Source organism: Schistocerca cancellata, chromosome 4, assembly GCF_023864275.1.
Source record: "Schistocerca cancellata isolate TAMUIC-IGC-003103 chromosome 4, iqSchCanc2.1, whole genome shotgun sequence".
NCBI classification, from domain to species: Eukaryota; Metazoa; Arthropoda; class Insecta; order Orthoptera; family Acrididae; genus Schistocerca; species Schistocerca cancellata.
Genome location: NC_064629.1, coordinates 202139877 through 202161719, shown reverse-complemented (window position 1 = coordinate 202161719; position 21843 = coordinate 202139877). Strand labels below are relative to the sequence as shown.

At 38.5% G+C, this 21843-nt stretch overlaps 1 protein-coding gene across 4 annotated transcripts in view; it reads left to right on the top strand.

Moving 5' to 3' along the window:
- Positions 1–13341: 13341 nt before the first annotated feature.
- Positions 13342–21843, top strand: part of LOC126184591 (peroxisome biogenesis factor 10-like) — a 121589-nt gene continuing 113087 nt past the window's right edge. The window contains exon 1 of one of the 4 annotated variants that reach the window (XM_049927030.1): positions 13342–13447. The gene's annotated coding sequence lies outside the window, so the exon portion shown is untranslated. Of the gene's footprint in view, positions 13448–15715; positions 15988–16114; positions 16263–21843 lie in introns of those variants that run through there. The other 3 variants (XM_049927028.1, XM_049927031.1, XM_049927029.1) reach the window with 3 other exon arrangements.

Sequence of the window (21843 nt, the reverse complement as noted above, 5' to 3'; positions counted from 1 at the left end):
TCCATATCCTCCTATCTATCAATCCCTACAATTTGTACAGGGTGGAAAAAATTACCCTGTATACGTTCTAACACAACCAGCCAAGCGGCAATACTAAAAGCATGAATAGTATGAGCGCTCCGTCAGACTGCCTGAGATTTCCATGCGATCATCAGAAATAAGGCTATCGTCAGGAGTCTCCCAGGGAAGTGTGATAGGACCGCTGTTCTTCTCTATATACATAAATTATCTGGTGGACAGTATGGGCAGCAATATTCAGTTGTTTGCTGATGATGCTGTGGTGTGTGAAAAGATGTCGAAGTTGAGTGACTGTAGGAGAATACAAGATGACGTAGACAAAATTTCTAACTGGTGAATGGTAGCTAGCTTTGAATATAGAAAAATATAAGTTAATGCGGACGAGTTGGAAGAACAAGCCCATAATGTTCGGATAAAGCATTAGTAGTGTCCTGCTTGACATAGTCAAGTCGATTAAATATCTGAGCGTATCGTTGCAAAGCGATATGAAATGGAACGAGTATGTAAGGACTGTGGTAGAGAAGACGAATGATCGACTTTGGTTAATTGGGAGTATTTTGGGAAAGTGTGACTCATCTGTAAAGATGATCGCATATAGCACGCTAGTGTGACCTATTCTTGAGTACTGTTCGAGTGTTTGGGATCCATACCAGGTCGGATTAAAGGAAGCCACTCAAAGGCAGACTGCTAGATTTTTTACCAGTTGGTTCGAACAACATACTGTATAAATGCTTCGGATACGCTTCAGGAACTCAAATGGGGACCCTAAGAGGAAAGGTGACGTTCTTTTCGAGGAACACCATTGAGAAAATTTAGAGAACGGCATCTGAAGCTCACTGCAGAACAATTCTACTGCCACCAACATACATTTCGCGTAAGAACCACGAAGATAAGGACGAGAAATTAGGGCTCATGCGGAGGCATATAGATAGTCGTTTTTCCCTCGCTCTATTTAAGAGTGGAACAGAAAAGGAAGTAATTAGTAGTGCTACAGGGTACTGTCCGCCACATACCGCATGGTGGCTTGCGGAATATGCTCACCCAAGTGCAAGCTACGCAGTAATCAATCGCCCATGCGACCGACTGTTGCGATCCGTTGCTTGTTTGTAAGGGCCTAGTGAATATGCTATTTTGTGATACTGTACTGTATTCTGAGTTTCAATAAAGTTTAATCAATTCTGTACTTCCAGAACAGATAGAGAGAGAGAGAGAGAGAGATCTGCTCAGCGCCTGTACTTCTTGTTAAATCAAGCTTTCAAAACAATAACGATAAAGACTGTTGTGTACATCATCACTAGCTTTTATTTCTGAACCAGGGATCGACTAAACTGTAGCTTTCAGAGATCAGTGGTTTCTGTGAATGCTACTTCTCGATTGCGATTTTTAGTTAACATCACTGTAAACGAATGTTTTCGCGATTTCTGCGGCTTACGCGATTTACCACCGTAGATAGTCGCAAGTAACGACTAAGAAGCACTGGCAAGTATAGTATACCTCACTGTCTGATAACTGATATTTCTGGCCTGGTGAACTGTGTCAATGTACCCACGTGATACGTTTTCGCCTGTAAAGGATCTACTAGTCAGGACCTAAGGTTAGCGTTTTCAGAAACTCAACTGGTAAGAAGCTACGTTGGAGTGTATTGTTAATATTTTTAACTATTCTTCCTGAGTTGTTACATGATATACAACAGTTGTGCTTGTGCAGAGAAAAAATTTCATGTCAACAGAACAGTCAGAACTAAGTATGGTTTACATTTCTTATTCCTTAGGCTTTAATTTTGTAATGATGGAACAAGTGCGAAAATATTAATAGCGCGTGTTGAGAATCGTAACAGAAATTGCCACACAGTACGGTAAGCGTCTGTGTTTAGAATACTGATTCTAACTGCTTTGTTACGTTCGCAGATATCTGAAATACATTTTCTGTCACACAATATAGCGATAATTCAAAATAGCACAGACTGCAGAACTAGAGAAGATGCCAGAAGAAGGTGTCTTTGTCAAAAGAAAGCTTAGTTGCTACGCTTGTGAATGAACTTGGTGAGATCTCATTTATTGCCAAGTGTGAAACCTCCATCATTTTACTGCTTTCATTACTGCAACTATTCACATATGTATACTAAGATGGTATGTGTCCTTTCGGACATGCCCGAAATAACAGATACCATCGGTGACCATGCAGTTCGACAGAATGAAATTACAGTGAAATGAACACCATTAGCTGCTTACAGGCGTTGACATACGTCAACGGGGACAGATGAAAATGTGTGCCCCGACCGGGACTCGAACCCGGGACTCCTGCTTACACGGCAGACGCTCTATCTACCTTTTTTTTCGTTGTGTTTGGTCGTTGCGGACGTCGCAAGACATCCTGTTCAAGTTCAGTGGTTGATCCTTCCACTCAGTTTTTTATTACAGAGGCCAACCGGCTCTCTGACCGAACACACTGAGCTACCGTGCCGGCTTCATTACTCGCAGCGCGTTGCCGATTCCCGTAAGAGTTCGGCCACTGTTTGTGCATTCGCATCTGTCCTTTCGGACAAGCAGAAAAGATGAAAATCTGAGGGCACAAGATTAGGTGAATTAGGTGGGTGCGGAATGACTTCCAAACCCAAGTTCTGTATAGTGTTTTTTGTCAGAATATGGGCAGACGTTATCGTAGAGTAGCATCCCTTTGTGCAGTCTTCCTGATCGTTGTTCTTGATTATGTCTGCAACATGTCTCAGTTGTTGACAATAGATGTCAGCAGTGATGATTATACCTTGGGGAATCAATTCGTAGTACACCATACCACCACTGTTCCACCAGATGCATAACATTATCTCTTGATGATGCACGCTCTAAAGACACCACTTTTCGTCACGAGTGATGAGACAGGATACGAATGTTTGGTGTTATTCACTAGTCAACTGATGACGAGAGATGCACATATGGCCACCCACTGATTTTTGTGATTTTGACTTACAGCATGCGGTACCCATACACCTGATTTTTGAATCTTTCGTATTGTGTGCAAATGTCGTATGATGGTGGAAAATTACATTTCATCAGATTTGCCAGTTCTCGAGTACATTGTCGTGAATTATCGTGGCTTAATGTGTTTAAATGATCTTCATACAACCTCTAAGGTCGTCCTGAATGGGGAGAGTCACTAATGTCGAAACAGTCCTCATTAAAACGAGAAAACGATTTTCTTGCTGTGGTCTGTACAATGGCATTATTCCAATACAAGGCGCAAAAGTTTCTGGCTGCCTCCGCTACCGTCACCCGTCTGTTGAATTCAAACAGAGAATATCTCTGAAATATTCCGATCTCTCTTCTTGACAGTCCATTTTCTAGCGTCCACAGCTCCACTTACTACCTCCAAATGACAAAATGCAAACGCAAATAGTAACAGTGAAGTAAAAATAAAAAATGAAAATCGATAAATAAACCTGTAGCAACCGGAATATTAACATGCAAACAAAAACGCTGCTAATTTCTCCAACAACCTGTTATGTGTTATGACACCTAGACATGTCATTATAGACAGATCTGAAGTCAAAAGACAACTTATTGATCTAACTCCCATACATGGAGACAAAAAGGTAACGCTAGGGCTTTGTACAACCATACCAAAAATTGCACAGAGAGGTTTCAATTATCTGTTGATAGCATTCTAGGGTTTTGCATAGATAAAGGCCACGTTATGTCACATAATACTGAATCATTCAACACCTATCTCTTAGGTGGAAACTCAGACACAGTTGTTTACAGTTATTTTTGTCATTCATCAGATTTAGTTGATATAGTCGGTTCACAAGAAATTCCTAGCTATATCGAAGCTCTGATACAGAATATTTACAGATCTTTTTCTCACTCTCCAGAGTATATTACTGTAGTCTCAGATGTTCACACATTCTCCTCAATTAAAAATATTAAGCAACAGTAACACAAGATGGTTAGAACTTTCGAACTGTGTTCGTGATGCACTGCAACAAAGGAACGTCCTTGTTGAGACTTTTATTAGGAAAGCAGCATTCAAGGACTAGAATCCTGTAGAAAATATGATCTTTTGTGCACTCCAGAAGCATTGCATAAAGCCTTAGCTTCATTTTTTGAACCACATGCAGTCACTAACTAATCAGTTCATTGATTTTTCAGTCACAGAAAGTCTCTGTACAAAATCCATATCATGCGAGTAGAAGATTTATCAGAATTCTGGAAATCATATCTATCAAACATTCCTTCCTCGGCAAGGGTGAGAAGTCAGACAATTTAAATGTATATGACCCTAGTGTGTTGTTCATTATTGAATAAGTTAATGTGGGGGTACAACCTGCGTTAGCACTGAAAGACTGTAATGAGACGGTTGTTGTTGTGGTCTTCAGTCCTGAGACTGGTTTGATGCAGCTCTCCATGCTACTCTATCCTGTGCAAGCTGATTCATCTCCCAGCACTTCCTGCAGCCTACATCCTTCTGAACCTGCTTAGTGTATTCATCTCTAGGTCTCCCTCTTCGATTTTTAGCCTCCACGCTGCCCTCCAATACTAAATTGGTGATCCCTCGATGCCTCAGAACATGTCCTACCAAGCGATCCCTTCTTCTAGTCAAGTTGTGCCACAAACTCCTCTTCTCCCCAATTCTATTCAATACCTCCTCATTAGTCATGTGATCTACCCATCCAATCTTCAGCATCATTGTGTAGCACCACATTTCGAAAGCTTCTATTCTCTTCTTGTCCAAACTACTTACCGTCCATGTTTCACTTCCATACATGGCTACACTCCATACAAATACTTTCAGAAACGACTTCCTGACACTTAAATCTATACTCGATGTTAACAAATTTGTCTTCTTCAGGCAAAGAGCAATTCTTACTAGTTTGGTGAAATTTTACGAAAAGTGTGTAAATGATGGCTGCCAGGTTTTTCCAGTAAACACTAGTTTACAAGTTTATGTAAGCCTTAGCTTAGCTTGTGAATCAAAAAATTGCCCTTAGTCTCGATACAAATGTGTGATATGACAGAACTTGCCGAGAAGTATGACAGGAAGTATGAAATGAAGATCTATAAACCATAAAGCCATCAAAAAGATAAACTAACTAAGGGTGTATTTTTCTGGTGCAGAAGAAGAGGCATTAGGTTCAAACAATAGCATCGAATGCTGGAGTGCAGTAGGTGAAATAAAAAGTTTTGATGAACAGTATGTGCTCTCGAATATTGTCAAACTATGAAAAATAATACTAGTGTTGTCACATGGGAATGCAGGTTCCAAATGGGCTTTCCCCATGATGACTAAAAAATGTAATAGGCTAAACCCAAGAATACTAAGTGACTTGTTAAGAGTACTACTAGACATGCAAAACAAGCGCCATTGTTGTACTAGGTATCCACTACATAAAGTTTGCAATATTTTACTTTTTATCCAACAAAATCACACACTTTTGTGCAGTTTTTTTTAAATAGTACACATAAATGAACTGTTAGAGAATTGAATTTTACATTCTGAAAAAAATATAGTATCTCTATAGCAAATAAATTTTCGTGTGAAGTTAAATTCCAGGGTTTAAACTTGCGCATAAAAATTGTCCTAGATAGGTATAAAAATAAAGTCTGCAAAATTGCATTTAGTCTGGGATCAACTCGGAACAAATTTGATTTTAACAGCTACATTAACAATTTTATTTCAGAAACAAAAAATTCCCCATTAAAACTGTCCTGAAGTCCTTCCTCTGAGTAATCCTCTGCTAGCAGAACTGTGATCACTGGCTATTGTGAAATATTTTCTAATAGGACTTGAAGTTCTACTTGACAAAGCTATTAAACAATTCCCATATTTAACAGTAGCTGGAAACCTAACCACAAAAGAGCAGCTGTACAAAATGTTTTCATGATGTAAATACATATAATATGAAGCTGCATGTATATAGCCCAACGAGGAGCACTTTATCATCAGACACCATAATAGATAAAGTTTTTACAAATTTAACTTTAAATAAACTGAAAGCACATAGAATTATCAGTTATTTCAGATCACCATGGTCAGGTTATCAGAAAGATAAATACTAGATACAGTAAGAAAGGGATTACCAGAGATATCACAAATGCTTGATAAGTGTTAAAATATTTGTATGAAAGATATAGGAAATGTAATAGTCAAACAGCCTATGAAATGTACATACATAAGAATAAAAACTACAACAAACTATAAGACAAGCAAAATCGAGATATTATAAACATCAAATAGGAATTTCTTCAAATGTTTCTAAGACTGTTTGGTCACACATAAAAATAAGTTAGAAAGTGGAAACATAGTACTTACAGAGAAGGAACTGACTGACCCATGTGAACGATGTTCCATCTTAAATCAGTATTTTGTAAATACAGTTCAGAAGCTAATGAAAGAAAACAAAACATTGATTAAAAAGAGTATAGCTTCATCACAAATAACAGAATGACTATTTCTATTTCCAACAGATGGAACAGAAGCTACAAATATAATCAGATCACTTAAAACAACGAAACAAGAGTGCATAGATGGAATGTCTGCACTGCTGATGGTATTTAGTTAATCCTCTGACACTCCTAATAAACTTGGTAATGGAGAAAGGACTGCCCCCCCCCCCCCCCCCACATGTCTGAAAAAGAGTAAAGCAGTCCCAGTTCACAATGGCAGTGAGAAAAGGAGGATCCTGGCAACTACAGACCTATAACAATTACACACACCTTATCAAAAATTGTAGAAACAGCTATTAAAACAGAGTTATAAAATTCATAGAAAAACAAAATATTCTGGATTAAGTACAATATGGGTTTAGGAAAGGGAAATCTACAAAAACATCTGTGACAAGTCTAATGACATATAATCACAGGTTTGGAAGAATAAAAAAAGATTTTAGAGCATTTCTTGATCTATCAAAATCCTTTGACTGTGTATGCCATACTACTCTATTACATAAAATGTGTAGATATAATACCAGGGGTAATGCACTCAGTGCAGGAAACCTTTTACATTGATCTTCAAGTGGTAAATTATGGGATAGGACAAGGCTCAATACTTAGTCCATTAATGTGTATACTGTATGTAAATGATATGACAGCTTAAGTAAAAAAAGTTATCATGTATGCAGATATTGCATCCCTCATTGTGTGTAGTAGCTCAGTCAGTGCTTCACAAACAAGAACTATCATGGACACATAAAGGGCACATGAATATTTAAGTGAAAACAATGTATTTATACTGAGAAAAACACCCTACATGGAAATACTCGCAAAGAAAACAGCAAATGAAGAGAAACTAAATATAAGACTTAAGGGCACATTGCCAACAGCCATTGACAGTTGAAAGTCTGGGTCTGACAATAGGCAGACTTAGAACTTGGGGAAATCATACAGAAAAGATCAGTTCAAATGTAAGAAGCAATGTATTTGTAATGAGAAAAATGTCCCCTACAGTTGATGTAGATACAGTATTAAAAGTTTATTATGGACTAATTGATCCACATTTATTTTACTGTGTAATAATATGGGTTGGGGCAACAAATGTGCATATGAACAGACTGCTGAACCTAAAAAAAAAAAAAAAAGCAGGTGGGGGGGATTTGATGTATTGGAAGGCAATCACCAACAAAATCCTGTTAAATAAAAGTCAAAGAATATAAAATTACGACTTACCTTCTGTGTATATATTTGAAACTATAACGTATCTCAAATTAAATTATAACTAATGCTAAACAGAGAACCACTTAATTACAGCACAGTACATCAACAGTACTCGACTACAACTTGCCACTATAGATCCAGATCCTATTACAGCAGGGTGCTTGTTATGCAACAGATTACTACACAGTTTAAAAATATAAAAGCACTACCAGTTTTGAAAACAGAACTAAGAGAGTACTTAAAACAGCATGTTTGTACAGTGTTATTTTGAGATCAGTCCAAAAGAATTACATAGAAAGAATTTGCTGTACTAAAGCCATATCTTGAAAATTGCGCTACACACGCTGTGTCAATAAAAAGCTAACTTGAAAACTTTTTATGTTTCACCTATTGCAGCAAAAATTGAAATTTGTTGCCTATATGTAGTAAATAAAAATAATGCCAAAATTTTTGTTATGTCTACATTTTCATTAATTATTTTACATATACAATGTTCAAATAACTTATGGGAATGCAGGAAAGTGAAGTCGTCGACAACCGTCGATATTTCGACAGGAACACACCCCATCAGTTTTGCCTTGAAAATAGTAGGGTCTGCTCCTGTCGAAATATAGGCGGTAGTCGACGACGTCACCCCGCTGTATTCCCGTAAGATATTTAAATAATATATGTGCTCAAATCGTAATTTGCCCTGTGATTGTAATTGTAAATGTATACTGATGTATCCAACATAGCTCTAAACAGTGATCAAATGATGAATAAATAAATAAATAAATCGTCGTCTTTTTCGTATATTTCTTGATCTATGTCACTGACCTTCTTCCTCCATCCACCAAACAAAATTTGAAGAGACTTGGGATCGTTTAAATTGAAACGTTCCAGCGAAGAGTGTGTTAATCGACTACGATATTATTGCACATGGGAATGAGGGCGCTTCGTTCGGCTTATCGTTTATCGTGAAATTTCACGAGGGTATTCTGAAACACTTGATAGTGTATGCACAACTGTTTTCGAATCATTCACAGTGCCATGAATTTTCCTTATTCCCCACTGAACTTGTTTTCTGTAACGTCACCACGTGTTTCCGGTAACGGCCACAGCAGACCAAAAGCGTAGTAAATATAGAGGTTGGGTCATTACCTATGCCAAAGAAAGAGTTCACGAGGCGTGGTCTAAGAGACCCCAACATGTATCAGTAACACGTCTCGACAACACACAAAGAAGGCGATAATGCAACCGGCAGCAAATCATTCTAGGATTGGCAACTTACGGAGGGTAGTAGGGATGTAGAAGTATTCCGCCAGAACTGAGCTTGGGGAACGAGTTCGAAAATTTTCGCGCTGAGACACCACACCACGCAAAAGCGGCGTACGTGTTGCATCAAACTACGATTATTATATTAAGAGCGACCTTTGAATATTCCTTAACCTTTCTATAAATATGTGGAAATACTTTTTTATAGTTTTAAGTCTTTATTTAGCCTATGTATCTTCTGTAATTTGTGTAGGCTATATTATAAATCTGACATTGTGTCAGAAATACCTTATTTTTGGCTGCCAATACTGGTTATTGTGAACACTGTAGCTTCTCAGCCATTGTGTTGCAACCACAGAGATATGTGTACACGATGCCTGTTTTCTCGTGAGCAATTGCAGACACATGGGAACAAAAGCGCATACACAAATGTTAGTGGAAGGAAAGCAAGCAACGAATGGGCGTCCTCGTGACCATTGCGCGATCAATTTGCTTTCTGCTATGCTTCTTTCCTTGGGAGTTTGTGCTGAGGTTATTGTCATGGAAAGGCGACGGGAAAAGAAAACACAAAGGAGACTGTGGGTAAAAAGGGTCTAAACACAGTAATAGAGGTACTAGAAATACAAAGTGACGACAACGTTTTGAATGGAAATTTCGGAAGGAAACAACAGCGAGACATTAGATTTTCAACTTCGAAAACTGCAGCAATAAGGTGAAACTATTTATTTCACATTTCAAATCAAAACATATCAATGATTATTCCTAAAACCAAGAAATATTTGGGGAAGTTCTTAGTTGTTAGGTGAGGGCTAGTTCAATGCATCGTTTGTATTTTACTTGTTAAAAAATGTTTACACAAGTTTCATGAATGATTATACCAGTATGCAGTGGTTGATTTGAAAAAAAGAAACTACACAGATTTGAAGTGTAGACTTTTTAGTACATTGTTTTACCGCTTTTCTGGGCGTTTTTAAAGTGTGAATACAACATTTGTACTGGCAAGAAAAATCTTCTATCGTACCGCATCTGACCATCTGCAGTTCTGGTTTTTTTCGTCAGAGGTACCCATGCCTACCGTCACAAATGAAGCACTGCCGGTACGTATCTACATCTACATCTAGACTCTGTAAGCCGCCGAGAGGTGCATAGCAGAGGCTACGTCCCATTGTACCAGGAATTAGGGTTTCTTCCTGTTACATTCACAAATAAAGCGCGGGAAGAATGATTATTTGAGTGCCTCTGTGCGTGTAGTCACTATTCTAATCTTATCCTCACGATCCCTATGTGAGCCATTCGTAGGGGGTTGTAGTATATTCCTACAGTAATAATTTAAAGCTGCTTCCTGAAACTTTGTTAGTAGACTTTCTTGGGATAGTTTACGTCTATCTTCAAGAGTCTGACAGTTCAGTCCTTCAGTATCTCTGCGACTCCATGGCTTAAATAAACCTGTGACCATTCATGCTGCCCTTCTCTGTATACGTTCAATATCCCCCATTAATCCTATCTGGTACAGGTCCCACACGGTTGAGCAATATTCTAGAACTGGTCACACGAATGATTTGTAAACAACCTCTTTTGTAGACTGATTGCACTTCCTCAGTATTCTACCAAAAACCCAAAATCTACCAACTGCCTTACCCATGACTGAACCATTATGATCATTCCATTTCATATCCCTACAAAGCGATACACACAGATATTTGTATGGGTTGGCCGATTGCAACAGTGACTCATTGATATTATAGTCATAGGATAGTATGTTTTGAAGTTTTGTGAATTGCACAGTTTTACATTTCTGTACATCTAGAGAAATTTGCCAGTCTCTGCACAATGTTGAAATATTATCGAGATCTAGCTGAATGTTTATGCAGCTTCTCATGGATGGTACTTCATTACAGATAACTGTATGAAGAGCCTGATTTTACTATTAACATTGTCTGCAAGGCCATTAATACATAATAGAAACAACAAGGGCCCCAAAACACTTCCCTGAGGCAGACCCGAAGTTACTTCTACATCTGATGATAACTCTCCATCCCAGATAACATACTGTGTCGTCCCTACCAAAAAGTCCTCATTCTAGTCACAAATTTCACTCGATACCCCATATGATCGTACTTTTGAAAATAACCGTCAGTGTGGTACTGAGTCAAATGCTTTTCGGAAATCAAGAGACACTGCATTTACCTGGTTGCCTTCATCCAGAGCTTTCAGTATGTCATATAAGAAAAGTGCGAGTTGGGTTTCACGTGATCTATGTTTCTGAAATCCATGCTGGTTGGCATTGAGGAGGTCATTCTGTTCAAGATACCTCTTTAGCTTTGAGCTGAGAATATGTTCTAAGATTCTACAACAAATCGATGTCAAGGATATTGGATGTTAAATTTTGGATCACTTCTACTACCCTTCTTGTAGACGGGTGTGACCTGTGCCTTTTTCCAACCCTGGGCACAGTTTTTTGTTCAAGGGATCTACGACAAATTATAGTTAGAAGAGGGGCTAACTCAGCCACAAATTCAGTATAGAATGTGACAGTGATTTCATCGGAGCCTGGAGTTTTGTTCAATTTTAATGCTTTCAGCAGTTTTTCAACTCCACTGCACTAACACTTATTTCATTTGTCTTCCCAGTGGTACAAGGATTAAACTGGGGCAATTCTCTTATGTTTTCCTTTGTAAAGGAAAATTTGAAAATGGAGTTAGGCGTTTTAGCTTTTGCTTTGCGACCCTCAATTTCAGTTCCTGTTAACTTTGGTGCCACTAACAGCCTTTACATACAACCAGAATTTTTTGGAATCTGTGAAAAATCACTTGACAATATTCTGCTATAGCAATCACTCAGTGCATCACACATTGCTCTCTTGACAGACAAACGTGTTTCATTCAGCATCTCTCTGTCTATAGTCTTACACTTTGTTTTACACCTATTATGCAGTAATCTCTGTTTCTTTAGAAATTGCTTTATAGTGATTGTATACTATGGACGTTGCCTGCCATTATGCACTGTTTTACTGGGCGCATATCTATCCTGTGTATGGTCAACTATTCTTTTAAGTTTGAGCCAGAGTTCGTCTGCATGCTCCTGACCTGTGCTGAAAGTATCAAGCTCCTCATTGAGGTATGACACTACTGATTTTGTATCTACTTTACTGAATGTTTATAGCTTTCTGCTTGTTTTCGTTGTCCTTTGTACTTTGTTAATCACTGTTGCCACACCTGCATTATGGCCACTGATACCAGTTTCGATGCAAACATCCTCAAAGAGGTCAGGTCTATTTATTGCTGTTAGATACAATATATTTCCATCATAAGTGGGCTTCCTGACTTATGTGTTATAGTTAGTTTTCAGAGAAGGCATTTACTTAATTTCCACAGGTTATCTCAACATGCCCACCACTAACAAAACTGTAATTTTCCCTATTAATTGTTGGATGATAAAAGTCTCCACCGATGATTACATTATGACTGGGGAACTTATGTACATTTGAACTGAGGTTATGTCTAAAGTTTTCGGTTACATCATTAGATGAGCCTGGTGGGCGATAGAAGGATCCATTTGCCACCCCCCATACTGAGTCTTGCCCAAAAAATCTCACATGCAGCTTCAATGTCTACTGTGACAAATACACCACTTCCATTTCCCATTTGCCTATCCTTTCGATATACACTTCAATTTTACCCAAAAATCTCACTTCTATTACTTTTTTATGTTGTGAGCTTCGTTGCTTTTCATGAGCACTTCAAACTCTGGCACTTTGTTACGAATGTTTTGGCAGTATTAGGATTTTAATTCTCCCACCTGTGGGAGGCATTTCTTTCGATCTTAAACAGATACTTCTGGGTTTCCTACACCTATCGTTATCTGGACTGGATGGAGTGTCGCCTCATCTAAAAAACGCTTGTATGCACCCCACACACAGTCAGCTACCTGAGCAGCAGCCTCTGAAGTGTAGTGCACACCTGACCTATTTAGGGGGTCCCTACAGTTCTCAATCCTGTGGCGCAAACCCAGGAAGTCGCAGCCTAGCTTGTCACAGAACCTTCGAAGTCTCTGGTTCAGCCCTTCCACTAGACTCAGAACCAATGGGTCACGATCAGTTCTGGGGACAATGTTGCAAATTGTGAGCTTCATTGAAAATCCACACCAAGGCTGGTCTTCTCAACCTTTTCTGCAGTCGCTGGAATCACCCAAGAATGACCACAGAGCCCAGGCAACAGGCGTCATTTGTTCCAACATGCGCCACAATCTACATCTACATACATACTCCGCAATTCACCATACGGTGCGTGGCGGAGGGTACCCTGTAACACAACTAGCATCTTCTCTCCCTGTTCCACTCCCAAACAGAACGAGGGAAAAATGACTGCCTATATGCCTCTGTACGAGCCCTAATCTCTCTTATCTTATCTTTGTGGTCTTTCCGCGAAATGTTTGAATGAGGTTATGTTGACCAAGGTCCGAGCTAACTGCCTGACGTCTGCGATTTGTTTCTTTCGACCGCTGCTTACCGTATCGGGAAACGGCGGAAGGCAAGTTGTACACCTTGTACTTTTCTAGAATGAATGGACTTCCTCTTCTATTTTTCTGCTTCGAGACTTATGGTATTTTATTCGTTACAGTATGGTAGAAGACTGTTTATGTAATACTTGACGTTCATGACATCACATCTCAAATTTTTATTTAAATAATCCTTAGAGGCTACATTCCTTATGACTTTACTGTTATCATTTATAAATTTCAACGTACATACTTTGGAGTCAAAAGACAATACTACACAAATCGTCTTACAGAGGGAGCTGAACGAAGTACACAACGAAACTCACATGGGCGTTATATACAATCGCACCAAAAAGTATTGGCACACGTGCGTATTTATCGTTGCTGGTTACAAACGCCGCACTTTCCGGTACACAGTACATGTACGTGCTACCTCACATACCAGACATTACAATTCTGCCCATAGTGCCTACCATTAACAAAGAAATGCAGTGTTATGGGCAAACACGTATCTCCTCTGCACACAAAAAGTATTGGCACAGAGCATGGCATCTCGGTATATTGCTGGGTTTTCAGGTACCGGAACGCCATCTGCTGACACATTAGACACTGCGTGTTGTTGACGGCCCGGTCGCCAGTATGTTGCTGTAGTGCGCGATAGTGGTCAGCATGGGGCCGAAGAAGAAGGAACATTCAGTGGCGTTGCGTGAGAGAGTGGTATTGCTCCATTCACAAGGGAGAAGCTATCGACAAATCGGAGCAGAGGTGTCTGTGAGCTACACCACGGTAAGAGCCATCATTCAGAAATATAAAGAGACTGGAACAACAGTGAATAAGTGTCGTCCTGGACGTCCAAAAGTGCTTACAACCCGAGAGCGTCGCCATATCATCGCACTTGCTCGGAAGGAACCTGCTACAAGTGCAGCAACTATTGCTGAGATTGTTCAGACAACGTCCGACAAGACGGTTAGTGTTCAGACTATACGAAATGTGTTGAATGAGGCTGACATGCATGGACGTTCTCCCAGGAAGAAGCCATACATTTCGGAAATTAACCGGCAGAAACGCCTGCAGTTTGCCAAGGACTACATCAGCAAGCCGATGGAGTTTTGGAACACTGTGATATTTAGCGACGAATCGAAGTTCAATGTGTTCGGATTTGATGCAAGAAAGAAAATTTGGCGCAAGCCGAATACGCACCTCGACATCAAACACATGCATCCCACAGTCAAACACGGTGGGGGCGGTATCATGGTCTGGGGCTGTATGGCGGCTTCCGGCGTTGGAAATCTAGCTGTAATTCACGGCACAATGGATCATATGAGATACATTGACGTGTTGCGAGGTAATTTACACGCTAGTGCACAGAAATTGGGCCTTACTGGGGTGTTTCAGTTCCAGCAAGACAACGACCCAAAACATACCGCCATGAAAACCCGGGAGTGGTTACTGTACAATGCCCCCAGAAGGGTTCTAACACCACCTCAGAGCCCTGATTTGAACCCCATTGAGAACCTGTGGGCTCATCTTGACACACAAGTCAGAAAAAGGCGTCCGTCCGGTAAAAACGACTTGGAGAAAGTGCTCCTGGAGGAATGGTCGAAAATTACCCCTGATATCACCCGGAATTTAATACAAAGCATTCCTAGGCGTTTACGTGCTGTTATAGATGCTAAAGGGATGCACACTAGCTATTAGATGGTGAACATCAATGAAGAAAACGAACACACTGTCCGATTCATATGCGTGTGCCAATACTTTTTTGGGTGCAGAAGAGCGATGTTTTTTTTCATGACACTGTATGTTACTTTAAGGACAGGTGATTTTGACATATTTGTAAACTATGTAATGTAAGGTGTCACATGTATGGGTTCTGTTCTGAAATATATGTTTCGTTTAACCTACAACCACTAAAATGTAACTGTGCCAATACTTTTTGGTGCGATTGTACCTGTCGGCTGCTGAACAGCACAGTACAAATGCGCAAGAGTAGTTGCGCTGTTGGTTAGGGAATATAAGCTCATGCGCAAGATTGAACAGAAAAAATGCATCATGTGGACGCACCTAAATATTTCACTTTTCTTGTAACAGTTCGCAATTTCTTGCCCATGACTACCAACCTGAACAACCAGAGCCATGTAGAATAAGGAATGCAATTTTGCGTTGGGGAAAGTGCATTCCAATGCTAGTTTTACGGAATGGAAAACAAATTTATAAATTCTAACTCCAACTTGCAGAGCAGAAAAAGCATTTGCAATTATGTTTAAGATGAGAATGTTCTGTGAATTTTTTTTCCCGCTGACTAGGAGATGGGGTACAGCAATGGATTGTATCAATGTTATCTGATGTTCAGTACTAAATCATTTAACGCTTCTTCGTAAATTATCTAATGAAGAAGTTTTTGATTAATTTGCGCCAGTAGAGCGCAGAATATCAATTCTTGCTCGTGCTTTTGTTTGTAATTGTGTCCTGTAAGGTTATAGAGAGACGTTGTAGTGTTGTGACAGCTTGTCTTTTGCTTTTATAGTTAAGTTAGAACGCCCTACTGCAGCAAAAAACACATTTTAGAGTGGTGAGTAGGTCGACTTGTGTCATTCGTTTGCATTGTAGATATCGAAGCGAAGCTATGCATTTGTCTTTAATCAAGCTAATCTTATTTTACATGCGATTTTGAATGTTGTGCACATCATAGGTTTTGTTATTACGGTTAGCTACCAAAGGTACTGTTTGGCATTCAAACAATAAATGATACGAGATAAAAATCATTAAAACAGACATTCGTAACGTTCTTTAAAAATGACAACGACACAAGTATGTCTTCGTGATCTGTCGTAATTCTTGCATAATGTAAGTTGGACTGTTTAGAAGTGTGTTTGCTTACAATATTGCGTTTAATGGAAGCGTTGGGTACCGTTTCGTCAACACTCTACGAAACTCACAGTTTTAACCTAACCTAGACCGTGAGGTATGCGACAGATCAATATGTCACTACTACGTTAAGGGCATGCAGAAAAGTAATGCCTCCGAATTTTGTGTGTGAAAACTCACTAAAGTTTCTAAATACAACAAACATTGTTAACATTCTACATCTTTCTTTTTCATGTCTACATATTTATTTGTCAACACAGTCACCCTGGCAACGAACACATTTCTCCCAATGAGAAACCAGTTTATTGATACCGTCAATGTAGAATGATTAACTTTGTTTACGGAGCCACAACCTCACATCAGCCTGCACCGCTTCATCACAAAGTGCAGTTCTTGAAGTTGTTCCTAAAGTTTTGGACACATGAAAATTGGATTGGCCAGTTTGGCACTATATGGAGGATGACTGATGATAGTGAACCCAAGATGTCAGACTGTTGCAGATGTCACAGAACTCGTGTATGGTGTGGCATTGTCTTGCTGAAAGAGAGGGTGGCACATGTGCGGACAAAAAAACTCATTACACCACACTGTTCCTCAAAGACTGATTTAGTTAAGTTATACACCACCATGTTACACACTACAATTTGAAATCCTCAGGTGGCAGAGGGCTGCAGATATGTAGACATGGAAAATAAAGATGTAGAATGTTAATAACCCTTGTTTTATTTTAAAAGCCTTAAGAGCTTCCACAAAAAATTCGGAGGCATTACTTTTCAGCACTCCCTCGTACATTTCAGAAACAAATGGAGACTCGGGAGAAACATTGCCAGTGTTCTGTTTGCACACGTATTTCATCGCAACCCCACATCATTGGTACATTACAGGATGAAGCTGACATTTGGTATTGGTAGGCTCAGTTGATCTAGTTGTTTTGCACTGTGATGAATTTAGTGTTAATGCACAACACTGCAATATGTTGATTACAATTACTTCCCTAAAATTCCATTTTCAAGACAAAATTCAGCCCTAAGTTGAAAATAGTGTACCTGCACATGAGCAAAGTTAAATCCTGACCCGTTGTACCGAATGATAAGAAGTACAAATAGCAAACCATAAACTCTCCATTCAGATCTATACAGCAATACTTGTTTAGTAATGTTAGTCGAGGGAGCAATAACTCTCTCAAATACGCATTGGTAAATATAATATTTGCCTTCTTCCGCATTTGAAATTTACAGCTCTGTAAATGCTGTGTATAGTAAATCTCTCTGATCACTGCAGAAAATACGGCATTCCCTGATCACCGTTGTACCAGAGAGGCTTGATTGTAAATGATTTATTGTGTTTATTATGTTAAAACACTCCAGCCAGTGACGTTGTAGTCCAGTTAATGACTATCTCTACAGCACGGAACATTGTTTAAATATGACTTGGTACACAACATTTGCTATAGAAGTTCAAGTAAGCCAGAAATGCATCTTTTCTTTTGACTCAGCTTTCTAACTTGTACATTTTCTATTACAGCTTTTCCACTGGATACCTTATCACCTCCTGGGTATAGTTAGAAATATTCTTGTTTGGTATTATTCAGAGCTACAGTTCACATAGTAATTGGAATGGCCTTGAATTATTCTGCACTTTCAGCAACATACTCAGAAATCGTATTCAGCCACTGAATTAGGAGAACATATGGCAGCTCAATATTGTCAATGGAGATGTATTTGTCAGCAATTTTAAAGTGAAAGTGATGAAGCTGCTCATGGAAGGCAGCAGTTTCTAGGTTTAACATCTCAATTGATAGAGCATAAGCTCAAATAGGGAAGGGTGGGCAGGAAATTGTATATGTACTCTTAAAAAAAAAGCCACACTGGCATTCACCTGAAATAAATTTATGAGAAAATGTAAGTAATACCTGCCTAATGGATTGTTGACTCCCTCTCCTTCCAAATGCAAGTTCAGTTTCTTAGGTTAGAGAACATTGTAAGTTCGTTGTTACTCTCGTTCTGTATAGGAGGCATTATTTCAGAATTGAGCATGCATCAACTAATTTGGTATTAGATATATTTTCGTTTGGAAACCTGCCGATACAACCCATCTGTTTTGATGCATGGCATCATCAAAACAGTGGACACAAAATCACTCATGGAAATCCAGTATGTGTAAAATATGCACCATAACAAGAATTATAGTTATTCTCATATCACATTGGTTGGTGTCACTACAAATTAAGATTTTGTATTGACATTCATAGGGTTTTGCTTGCAACCAGACTAACCTTCCAGCCAAACCTAGACCTTAAGCTACACTACAGATTAGTTTGTTACCACAGTGTACATTCCAAATAATAATGTAACAAATAAATAGTTATTGTCAATGTTGGGTTCTATCTCTGTTTGCATATGTATGACATCGCATGCTACATCATTATGCTTCATATTAAAGCCCAAAATGATATCAGCTGATTGAACCTACTCCTCCTCTTTATTAATATTTGATTTTGTTTGATACATAATTCAGTCTGCAGCAATTTCTGGGTAATACATTATACAAAATGGAAATTTTTGATGTTTTAATTCACTTTTGTTTCCTTTTTCATATCACAAAAGCAAAGGAAACTTCAAGTGAATGGAAAATGTGTAGTAATGTCCTCTGTTCTACAAAAGGTGTTGACACAAACTAAGAACAAAGCCAAATGATGTTTTTGCTTTGGTTCTGACAACGTAAGTACATTGCTGTTTGTTGTTGGTACTCACAATTTTAAATTGTTTCATATAAGTAGGTGCTAGGAGGAGAAACCCTTCCTGTATCTTTGACTGGGTGACCGTATAAGAGTTGACTGTTTGCCAGTCAGGACTGCTCAGTTGTCCCTTCCGTATAAGCACTTTGCGTGACACACAATTGTAAACTACAGTGCAGTGGATGATGCCATTAACTAAGTATTTCACACATCATCCCAAACATCAGGTTAACTGTTCAAAGTCTTTATATTGTTTTTGTGTGCTGAATGAACTGCCCACGGTGTTGCCATAGTACATTACTTAGTGAAAAGACACACTGTATCAAGTTTTTGATTCTTGTTTGTCAAGATGGAGTAACATCTATAGCTACTATCTTTCCTGTTTCATTCATGAATAGTGCATGTGAAGCCTCCATATGAACACAAATTTATGTGATTTTATTGTCATGGTGATTTTGCAAGAGATATACGAGAGGGAGCAGTGTGTTACTCATCTCTTCTCTTGAAATATACACTCTCGAAATTTCTGTAATGTGCAATGCATCTTTTGTAGTGTATTCCAAAGTAATCTCATGGATGTCTTTGTGATGCTCTTGCACTTACTAAATTAACTTGTTGCATTACATGCCACTCTCTTTTTCTTTGTTATCTAATTCCTGTAGTGATCATATCTCATAAGACTCGTAAACTGATCAGAAATATTTCCAACTTGGCACCTGATTTCTTTTCAGCTTGTTTTATATGGTTATTCTACTTCAAATTGTTCTAAATGCAGACTTGTATGTATTTAACAGATGTGACTTTTGATTCTTGATCATGTTATCAAACAACAATGCCACTTTCCACCTCTAAATATAACAAATAATCAAAAATGTTACTATCCCTTATAAGTCAGCTTGACTAGATAATGTCAGATGCAGGAACACTGCCTCTAGACAGTGTGTGCTCAAGTGTCACCAGCTGCCAAGTATTCTACAAATAAACCAGTCTACTACCTGTTTTACCCATGACCGAGCCTGTGTGATCATTCCAATTTGTATCTGTACAAAGTGCGATACCCAGGTATTTGTATGAGTTGGCTGATTCCAACAGTGACTCATCGATATTATAGTCATAATATACTATGCTTTTCATTTTGTGAAGTGCACATTTATACATTTCTGAAAAGTCTGAGGTTAGTATCGATATTGTCCACAAAGTCATTAATATATGACATAAACAGAAACAGTCCCAACACACTTCCCTGCAGCACACTCAAAGTTACTTCTAATTCTAACGACAACTCTTCATCCAAGATAACATGCTGTGTCCTCCTGCCAAAAAGGCCTCAATTCAGTCACAAATTTCACTTGACATCCAATTAATTGTACTTTTGACAGTAAGTGTAGGTGTGATAGTGAGTCAAATGCTTTTTGGATATCAAGAAGTACTGCATCTACCTGACTGCCTTGATCCAAAAGTTTCAGTGTGTCATGTGAGCCCAGTCAACTGATTGGCTATCATACCATGCTACAAATTTACAGAGAAGCATTCTTGAAAATTTGTTCACAAAAGGATGTGGATTTTCATCAAGTGACCAATGTGAGTTACAAGTGTTATTGATACAGTCATGAACGTGGCTTTCTCAGTAAACAATATTAATGGGATTACTTGGAGAATTGCAATTAGCTAACGACAGAAGTCCAGTTGACTACCTTCATATCCATCTTGAAGGTGCCTAATTCACTATAAATGGTAAGCACAGAGGCTGTGCACACATAATATCCACCATATTCTTGTATTTGGAACGCTGACATGTGTAGAAATCTGTGTGCAGTTGTTGAACTATCACATTCTACCAAGTGAATAATGTCCTGTACTTCATTTAAAGTATTTATTTGTGTGTTTAAATGAAATACAACGTCTGGGCTCTGCACAAGTCTCTCATAGTTTAATGACAACATGAATAAACACTCTCGAATCTGGTATTCTGCAGTTAAGATATCACCTATTGTATCCACTACAGGCAGTAGCAGCATATCTATTACAAAACCTGTGCACAAATGCAATATCAGTATACTCAGTGTTCGTAAATACATAGGGTATACTTAAATAGTACAATAGAACTGCCCAACAAATCACAGTCCCCATTGCAGATCAAAAATTCAATTATGTAAATGCAAGCACAACTTGAACATCAAAACAAAAATGGCAATCAGTAAATAAATCCATAGCAACTGGAGTACCAACATGTGTAATAAAAATTCTCTGTAATAAACTGTATCTCTGTAAACAATAAAAAATTGGACACATCTTGTATAGACTGTTTTATTAGCATTGGTCTGTCCTTCCATCTCTTAAAATATTTACTATTCCTCATGGAACACACTTTGTAATGGAGTGTTCAGTGAATCTAGTTGTACATATTGATAAGAACTTTAACTGTAAATCACACATTATAGTTCTTCATATGTGTTACATATTCTTGACATGGTCAGTCTGAAGATGATCTACAATGTGTGGCCAGTCTGAGGGTGATCTGCAATGTGTGATAACTGAAGAAAATGTCACAAACAAAGATCACTAAAAAAGCACTTTATTTGATAACTGGTTTCGACAGAACTAAGCTGTCACTATTGGATGTTATGCTTTAAATTTTTTTTAACAACATGTTGTCCAACAGTGTCATAAGTTGCTTCACATTTTATATACACTTCCCACTGCCACGAAGGTCAATATACATCAGTATGCCAAATGTGAAAGTATTATGTACAAACATAAGCATAATTATATTGTTTATACATAATACTTCTACATTTGACATGCTGATGTATACCGATCTTC